Source organism: Mesoplodon mirus (assembly GCF_964341445.2).
Source record: "Mesoplodon mirus genome assembly, chromosome: 16".
NCBI classification, from domain to species: Eukaryota; Metazoa; Chordata; class Mammalia; order Artiodactyla; family Ziphiidae; genus Mesoplodon; species Mesoplodon mirus.
In genome coordinates this window covers 46,854,854-46,865,237 of record NC_138992.1, presented here as the reverse complement: position 1 = coordinate 46,865,237, position 10,384 = coordinate 46,854,854, and positions in this window count along the sequence as shown.

The window sequence follows — 10,384 nt, the reverse complement described above, 5'->3', positions numbered from 1 at the left end:
GTTGCTCTTGGTAATTTTATCCATCAACTTTTCATTTTACTAAATAAAATGTTGAGTGATTCTGGGCCAAAGTCTGGAAAATGCCACAGGCTTCCTCCCATTAACTTGACAAAGCTCAATTAATCATCACTATTTAGGTACACCCATTCATCTAGTCACTAATGAACCTAATTGAAATATATTTAGTGTTTACATATTATTTATCATAAAGAATATGAAATCTACAAGTTTAATCAAAATAATTTCTATGTCCAGGTCAGTTTTAAAGTATTGGCTTGTTTTTTCAATCTAAAATGTGTATTTAGGGACTTCCCTGGTGGTGCAGTGGTTAAGAATCCACCTGCCAATGGAGGGGACACGGGTTCAAGCCCTGGTCCAGGAAGATCCCACATGCCACGGATCAACTAAGCCCATGCACCACAACTACTGAGCCTGCACTCTAGAGCCCGCAAGCCACAACTACTGAGACCACATGTCACTGAGGCAAGAGATAGATGGGCTCCAAGCTAGGTATTTACATCTGGCCTCCTCCTGTTCACACCTCCTGGGGTGAGAAGAAGATGAGCTCCAGGCTGGACCTTCATTACCAGCTCCCTGTTTACATGTCCTGAAGAAAGAGACAAACGGGCTCCAGACTACATATTTATGACCAGACTCCTGTCTATATTTCGAGATCTGCACTTTGATATAAGAAACAACAACAGAAATAGGGTAGATAACTGGACATTGGACACTTTTATGGCAGGGACAGAGAGGGGGTAAACGCTGTTAAAAGATCAAGAGGTCATACATTTCCCATCCTTGGGGCAAGGGAAACATTGCACATGTGCAGAAATTTTCCTTGGGGGCCAAAAAGGAGGGGGCACCACCCCATAATATGTGATGCTAAGGCCGTCCCATACGCCTCTGGGTTGTAATCCATCTTGGAAAAAAGTTGCACACACATGTTGGGGAGGGTCCTAAGGTAGATCAGGTGTGGAAAAAGAAACCAGATAATTGGCCAAAGGTAAACAAAGACCGGGAAAAACTGCCCTATATAAATGACTTAACCACCTGTTTACTGCATGCCTCCTCATTAGGGAGGATGCCCACACCCTTTCTCTCCGGGTGTGCATCTCTGCCTTGCTTCTATCTTAACTAAACAAACAGTTTCTTTGTGTGCTCTCCCACTTGTTGTTGTGCTATGTCTCTAATAATAAACTTTGTACCTGTTTCTACAGCTTTGCCTCTGTGAATAATGCATTTTTCACTGTGGACAAAAGCCAGGGGGTGTGGTGGCTAGGACTCCTGGTTTTCATCCAGGCTAACCAGTTTCAGTTCCAGGGCAGGGAATTAAGATGTCACTTCATGCGACCACTTATTGCTGCATCTCCAAGATCACCACAACTACTGAAGCCCACACACCTAGAGCCTGTGCTCTGCAACAAGAGAAGCCACCGCAGTGAGAAGCCTGCGCACTGCAACGAAGGGTAACCCCCGCTCGCCGCAACTAGAGAAAGCCCGTGCACAACAATGAAGACCCAAAGCAGCCAAAACTAAATAAATAAATGTGTATTTCAATGTAAGCAAACTTTTTTTTTTGCAAGGAGTACATTAAAATATTAAAAGAGACATGTCTCCTCTCCTTTCATAGAAACAATATGGTATTGCTCAGGCCCTGCTTATAAAATCTAGGTGCAAGACATTACGGCCACCAAAATCTCACAGTTTAAGGATACAAATTGTATAAAGAATCCCCAAGTTTAATTTAATTTATCTTTAAAAAATTAAGAAAATTAAAGACTAAACAGAAGACAATTTTAAAATAAGTATAAATAATACTCTTAGAGAGATTTGAGTGGATATATCTTTAAAACTAGAATTTACTATGAAATAGAAAAACTAGAAAATTTTTAAACTAGGATCCTCAAAATAATAATCCAGAGACTGTTCATTCTTGAAAACTGTACCACTTCTTATTCAACTACTGACCTAGGTAGTTTGTTATGGTCGATAACCAGTCCAAAGTTCCAACTTCCATCACCTTTGGTTGATTCTATTTTGCAGATATTCAGAAACCCTGAGAGAACTTATCAACAGAATAGCTGCAAGTACTTTTCATTTCCTGTTTGAAGTCTCTTCCCCTCACTAAGATCACTGAGCTCTCTCACCTTACCTTCCCTCTCTCATATTTGTTTCTGAAGCATTCTCCAAGTAGTTTACAACACTCAAAGTGTTGAAAAAAAGGATGCACTCACTAAGAAGGGCTCTAACTGGCAGGATGACCACCACCTTTGTTTCCACCTCTGCCCCTTAGTAGAATGGCACAAAGTTTAAAGGGGTAAGGGGGATAAAAGGTTGAAAAATTGTCTCTATTATTGAGAGGTAGCCTTATCACAATCAAAGGAGAGATATTTCACCCAGGCCCTCTACAAAGGTTAAATGACTCAAAATTCTAAATTTCTTCTATTCCCAGAAGTGAGTTAACAGTTTAGAATTTTAGGCTCATTATGAGCAATGGAGCTGAATCTACCCTAAGGGAGGAAGGTGGAAACTAGTCCTGGGAACCTGGCCCACTTATCTGTTAAGCGAAAAAGGCTCAGAGCCTAAGGTCCATGAAAATGTTTTAAATTTAATTTCTTTTAAAATTAGGAGAAAAAAAATGAATACAACAACAACTAATGCAAGCAGTTGTAAAATATACATTTTAAAATAATTTTTATGTATGGAGAAGCCTATGAAAGTCCTAAAGCAGCTCTAATTGAGCAGCAGCTTTCCTGATGCTCTGAGGGTAGATGGTGGTTTGAGAAGTTTTCTTGGGATGAAAAGACTGGACCCTTGCAAGTGCAGCACTCAAGAGGAACCAGGATGGGGGTTTGGGGCAGGAGAGAGGATAGGAATGGATAGTTGGGCTTGTCCAGGTCAGGCAGGACCAGTACCCAATAGCACCAGCACATAGCAGAAAGAGCAAGTGGAAGGACAGTGAGTACCATAGGTTAAAGGTATGGTCTTTGGAGCATGTGCATTCTCCTTATTCTGCCTGCCAGGTTGGGCATAAATTTTAGGATCCTGAAGAAAGAGTAAGATTCAGAATTCCCACCAACCCTATCAGGTAGGGGCCTGAGTCGGTTTAATTAATTTAGAAACATAAATCGATGTATCTTGTTCCTAAGCATAATAGACAAAGTCACTCCTGATACACAGGTTTATTGGGGAAAAGGCTTTTTGAAGAAATAAATGTTTCATCTTTCATATTGGTAACAGTTTGGGGAGTAAATAGAATTGCTGGAGAAGAAATGTCCTCTATTACAGGTTCTTCTGTCTTTGACAGCATAATTCCAGGGAGTATTTTCCGCTCCAGAAGTATTGTACTTAGAGGAAAAAACCAGTTTTGTGATTCTGAACCTGCAGGAGATGCAGACTTCAAAGCCTTCTGTATTTAGGCCGATGGGGTACAGGCCACACTACTCTAAAATACAGCATCTTGGCATATAAAATATCTTAAGCTGAAGGAGTTTGAGAAAACAGCAGAAGGTCACTCTGAAGGCTTCCTCACCCTTCTTTGCTAAAACAGGTCATAAAACTCCCGTGTTAAATGTATCCTCCCTGTATCAGGAGGAAGGAAGAGCTTCTCACCAGAGACAGGGAATTTGGGGCCAAGAAATCTGTACAAACACATATTGTTAAACTAATCCTTATCTCTCTTCATCATTTACTACCCCTAGCCCAAACCCCTTTGTGTTGTCACTTCTTCACAAATTTATTTTTTGTCTAAAAGGTATGAAACATCCCTGTTTTGCTCACTTATTCATTCTCTTGTGAAGGTTCTCATGTATATGTAAAAAATTAGTAGAATTTATATACTTTTCTCCTGTTAAACTGTCTTGTCAGTCTAATGTTCAGGCCCAACCAGGGACCCTAAGAAGATCGAGGAAAAGTTCTTCCTCCCCTACAAGGTATTTCAAAGTACTATGAGATAACCCAGTTACTTTATTCCTAAAGTAATGTCTATCTGAAATATGCTCTTTCCTGAGCATTGATCAACATAAAACTTCTTTTAGATTACTTCCCTTTTCTCCATTAGAAGTCATATTATCATTCTTGCCACAGTCATTGTGTAAAGAGAATTACACTGGTTTAAATGAAGAAAACCAACTGTCTAACATATTTCTGTGATGAAAGCAAATGTGGAGAATGTCAGCTATATCTGTATTAATCTATTTACTAGTAAATATGCTCTTTAAAGAGAACTACCTTAGAAGGCTTATTTTGTCACTAATTCAAAAGCAACTTTTGCTAATGATATTATGAATCATTTTTGTTTATTTTAATGATTCACAAATGAAATCAAGGAGCTAGACCTGCACAGGTATTTTCCATCAAAGAATGCAAAAAGAAAAGATAATTGGTTGGAACACTGAAAATTGCCCTGAGTGTATTGTATGACCACTAAAGACAATTAGAATTTTTAAAAATCAGTTAACTAGAAATTTTATTTGCCAATCGTGATATTACTTTGTTAAGCACTTAACAATTAAATTTTTCTTTAAACTTGAAGTATATTTACTACTGATGTTGGGGAAATATAATTAAAAACAAAATATTTTCCCAGCCCAGAAGTTCTCTTCCACAAAAGAAATAGAGAAATAAAAGTTTATTTATTGAATAAGCATTAAATTACAATGTGATAGGCATCACAGTCAACTCACTAAAAGATAAAAATAAATGTTACCCTTCTATGTAGCCAAGCAGATACAACCTATTCATGCACCTCCTCAAGATAAACAATAACTAGTTCTCAAGTAAGAAGACTTGACAGCACTGTTTGTCATACATATTTCATCCTAGACTCACCTGGTCAAATTGGGATGAACTTCTGTGTTAGCTAATTCTCTGTTAGCTGTGTTAGCTAATTTCCAGAGGAAGAATAAACTTTTCATATCTTATGATACAAGATAGTTTTGCAACTTGGAGCCATGTGTCTCCCCTCCCCCAAGTTAGGCCCTGACCCTTTCACAGAAACTAAGAAATGGGGCACAGTCTTCTTTGATGATTACATTTCTAAGAGATGGCCCCCCGGTCTTCAGAAAAAACATTTCTGGGTTATATAGTTACCAAAGGCCTATTTAGTCTCCAAAAGGATTTATGTACATTCGAAAGAGACAAGAAAATGTTTACAATACTGTTTTCTAAAGTAAATGTTCTGAGTCAAAAAAAAAAAAATGAGGGGAGGGAAATATCTTCAACAGGGAGAATTAAGCCTTTTTAAAATATCTGTATTTGTCCTGACACTAATTAAACAAAATTAGGCATTTTTGAAAGCAAGGAAACTGGGCTGCTTATTTCACGATGTACAAATAATGTTATTTTGAGGAAGACTTTACCTCAAAAAAAATTACTTTTTCCTGGCTGAGTGAAACAATGATCTAGCAAACAAACAAAAGACAATTACAGATTACAAACAGAGTTAAAAATTAAATGAACAAGGTCTCGTGGGAAAGAATTTGAGTGTGAGGTGGAAAAAATTAATTTGCTTGGGATGGTAGGAAACACATCTCTTAGCAAGTGGCACTTCACGATGCAATACTATGGAGGAGAATGAGCCAGCCATGCTGATGAGTGGAGGAAGAGCTTTGCAGGCAAAAAGAAGAGCTGGGGGCAATATGGAGAAGGGTGGTATGAGATAGTCAGAGGATAAATACAGTCCAGAACCTGAAGTGTATTTAGGAGTTTAATTTTATTCTAAACATGATGGAAAACGGCTGAAGAGTTTTAAGGAGAAATTTATGCCCACTGATGGTCCGGTGAAGAGTAGATTGTGGAGGAGGGGAGAGGCAAGAATGAGACTCCCCTCAGAAGGCCTTGACTAGAGTGGGACAGTTTAGACAGAGAGATGAATAGATTCAATATGCATTTTAGAGTTAGAACCAATACAATTTAGTGATGGATTATATATGAGGGAAGGGAAGAATTAAGGATTACTACTAGGTTTTGAACTTGAGTAGTTTAGTAGATAGGAAAGAGAATAGGAAGAAATTATGTTTTGATTTGATTTGGTTTTGGTTAATGCTTGGTTTGGGGGAATGGAATAAAGAGATCTGTTTCAGATATAATAAATTTGAGAAGACTTTGGACAGCCATTTGAAGATATCAAGTAGGCAGTTGTCTGGAAATCATGAAAGAGCACCAGACCAGAGATTTAAATGTGAGAGAGATGATTAGCAGAGAGATGGTCTTTTCAAGTGGAATGGTTAAGAATAACATAGCAGGGCTTCTCTGGTGGCGCAGTGGTTGAGAGTCCGCCTGCCGATGCAGGGGACACGGGTTCATGCCCCAGTCCGGGAAGATCCCACATGCCACGGAGCGGCTGGGCCCGTGAGCCATGGCCACTGAGCCTGCGTGTCCGGAGCCTGTGCTCCACAATGGGAGAGGTCACAGCAGTGAGCGGCCCGTGTAACGCAAAAAAAGAAGAAGAAAAAAAAAAAGAATAACATAGCAGCTAATTTTTTTGACTGCTTACTCTGTACAAAGCTTACATTATCAAATGTTTTAGCAAATATCATTAATTCTGAAAACACCAGGAAGGTAGTACTATGATTATCCCCACAATATAGATGAGGAAACTGAGATTAGGACAGGTTATGGAGGTGTAAGTGATTTTCCCTAGGTCACCCAGATATTAATTTGCAGATTCTAGGAAGAATTCTGCTGAATCAAACAGCAGAACCACCTGACCTCCTTAATCAGCTCTTGAACCCTTTCTATTACTAAATAGATTCTTCTTCTTTTATTTGCAAAATCCTTGATGACATATTTGAGCAGCTGCTATAAAGAAACCCAACATTGTATTATTTTACACTAAAATAAATGTCATCCCAACCAAAAGGGGGAATACCAACTATGAGCAAGACCCACAGACAAATCAGTCATTGGTGGTATCAGAATTAATCCATCTTTATTGGACCCCTTGTGTAGAAATTTATATGTTGGGACTATGCAGCCTAGAAAGAATTACAATGTGGACCTGTGTTCTCAAGTTACCTATATTCTAGTTGTAGAGGAAAATACACATATACAGAACAGTAAAAAACGATGATGATAGATAGATAGATAAATGTAGGGATACATATGCCAAAGGGTGGCAGACACATCATTGAGTCATTAAACAAAATTTGCTGAAATCCTCTGTGTGCCAGTCACTGTTCAAGGACTTAGCATATAGGTACATCAGGAAACAAGACAGACACATGCACAAGTCTCTTTAGTCTTTTTAATCCCTGACAGCCCACTCACCCTTCCCAGATCTTTTACATGCATATCACACACTGCGTGATCTCGATTTCAGAGTGGTCTTCAGAGGCAAAGAGCCCAGCTGGCAAAGTACATTCAGAAAGAAGGACCCAGACTGTACCTTTTAAAACCAAAATTATTATTTTTGCATTATTCCCCAGCTTTTGACTAGAATGCTCTTTTTTATTATTATTATTGCTTCGTGAATTTTGCCAAATGGTGGACTTAAAAAAAAAGATATGTTGAATACCTAACCCTTGGAATCTGTGCAAGTGACATTTTTTGGAAAAAAGATCTTTGAAGATGTCATTAAATTAAGAAAGTTGAGATGAGGCCATCCTAGATTGACTCGATGGACCCTAAATCCAATGACAAGGTGTCCTTATAAAAGATGAGAGAAGACACAGATGGAAGAGGAGAAGGCTATATGAAGATAGAAGCAGAAACTGGAGTGATGTATGCATAAGCCAAGGATGCCAGGAGCCACCAAAACCTGGGAGAAGCAAAGAAGGATTCTCCCCGATAGCCTTTGGAGGAAATGTGGTCTTGTGGACAACATAATTTTGGACTTCTGGACTCCAGACCTATGAAAGAATAAATTTCTGTTTTGTTCCTAAACCACCAAGTTTTTGGCAATGTGTTAGTGGCAGCCCTAGGGGCCTAATATACTCCATTTTAAAAAATAGACTTTACTTTTTACTATAGTTTATGATTTCTAGAAAATATGAGAAAATAGTACATAGAATCCCAAATACCATGTACTCAGCTTTCCCTATTATTAACATGTGATATTAGTATGATACATTTGTTACAATTAATGAACCAACATTGATATATTATTATTAACTAAAGTCTATAGTTGATTCGGATTCCTTTAGTTTTTACCTAATGTCTTTTTTCTGCTCCATTATCTCATCCAGAATAACACATTACACTTAGTCCTGTCTCCTTAGGCTTTTGTGCATTTTTTGATCCAGTAATTCAATATCCAAGAATCACTCTAAGGTAATAATCATAGGTGTGTGTGAAGATTAAGCCACAATGATGTTCACTGAGGCTTTGTCTAAAAATTATTGAGGAGTCAAAGGCCTTTTGCTTATATGGCATTATATCTATCCATAGTATTTGCTATAGTGGAAATTAAAACTGAGGAAAAAATCATTTTAAAATAACAATAATATGCCCATTACTTCTTGATGAAAAATAATTATATTTTCCAAAATGAAAAATAATTGATGAGAAGAGTGACATTGTTTTACATTTTTGCAAATGTTTTAATGTTTAAAGAAGATAAATAGAAATGTGTTGGGTTCCCGTATATGTATTTAATCAGTTGCAAAATCACATATCATGTAGCTTCTGGAAATCTCCTCTGTGAGAGTAAGAAATGCAATAACATCTTAGAATTATAATGAAAACATGTCTGATCCCCTGAAAGTGTCACAGGGAGTCTCATTGTCATACTTTGAGAAATGCTGGCCTAAAACAACAAAAAGTGTGAAACATAAAAATATCAAATAATAGAGGATATCATTAAATGATCCTCCATGCTACTAGGTAAGAACTCACACAATTCTTTACTGAATGGAAACCACAATTTTTTTTCTCTCTTTTTTTTTTTTTGTCTTCTTACTCTCTTATTATGCTAACAGAGACACTTCCTCCTTCTAAGAATAATTTTTTTGTTTCTCTATTTCTCCTCCAGCTTGTTGGAGTGCTTTTTTTCCTCTCATGCTGCTCCAACCACTCACCTCTTCAGGCTCCTTCCAGTAGTAACTAAACCGGCTCAGGACTTTCTCATATTTTTTTTAATCTACCTCTTTCCCTCTACCTCTCTCTTTCTCCTTCCTCTTTCCATTACAGCCAGATTTCCTTTTTTTCCCTCTGTTTTCTAAAGTAATAATGTAAAAATTAAAAATTACAGTTATATACAGTATACAAAGTGAAAGTACACATGATCACTAACCCCCACCAAAATAACCACAATTCACAGTCTAGTATTAGGTTTCCAGATTTTGTTTTTCCATAAACCTACATATCCTGTTCTGAAACTTACTTCTTAAACATTTTTATATCAGTACTTATAAATTTACATCATTATTTTAAACCACTATATGATATTCCATTATGTAATGTACCAATATTTATTCTATTCCCTATTGAAGGACATTTTAATTTTTCCAACTTTCTGCTCTTGGAAACAATGTGAAAAGGTATATTTACTTTTGTACTTTTATAAGTAAATATTATGTCCAGAAATTGAACTATTTGGATCAAAGAATATGAACATTTTAAGTGTTAGTAAATATTGGCAAATTCGCTCCTAAGAGTTTGTATCAATTAACACTCCCACCAACAGCTTAAGTTAATTATGGCCAGAATTCTTAAAAGAACTGTCTATAGCAATTCTCATTTTTGCACCTCCCTAGCCATTCTCTATTCACTCCTCAGCCCAGTTAATCTGGTTTCTGTCTGAACCACTCCCCTGAAATTTCTGTTGCCAAAAAACACTAACACATCCTCTGAGTTTCTAAATCCAGGGGAAGTTTTTCAGTCCTTCTTCTATTTGCTGTGGCTGACCATTCTCTCCTTTATGAATGGTTCTCTTCCCTTTTGTGACACCACATGTCCCTAGTTTTTCTGCTACATTTGGTCCTCTCCTTGTCAAGTTCTTACTCAATTCAGTCTGGGCCTTGTTATCTTCTTATTCTATATCCTTTCTCTGTTCTACCTCATCCCCTTCTATGGTCTTAATTGTCATCTAGACCTCAATGACTCCCAAAGTCAGCCCTTTCTCCTAAACTCCAGATTTGCTTCATACTAGGCCCGCCCACTTGAATGTTCCTCAGAAAACTCCACATTCCCAAACTGATCTTTTCATTCCTCACTACAACACATACCCCAAGCTTGCTTTCCTTCTTATGTTTCATATCTCAGCAAATAATACCACCATCTATCACGTTAAGCTTTATTCTTCTCTCCCTTGCCTTCTCCTCCCTCTACTCTTGAACTCCCTATCATTCATATCCAACTAATCATGTCTTGTCTACTCTATTTCCAAAGATATATTTTCAATCTGACAACTTTTTCCATCCCCGTTTAATTATCATACTTC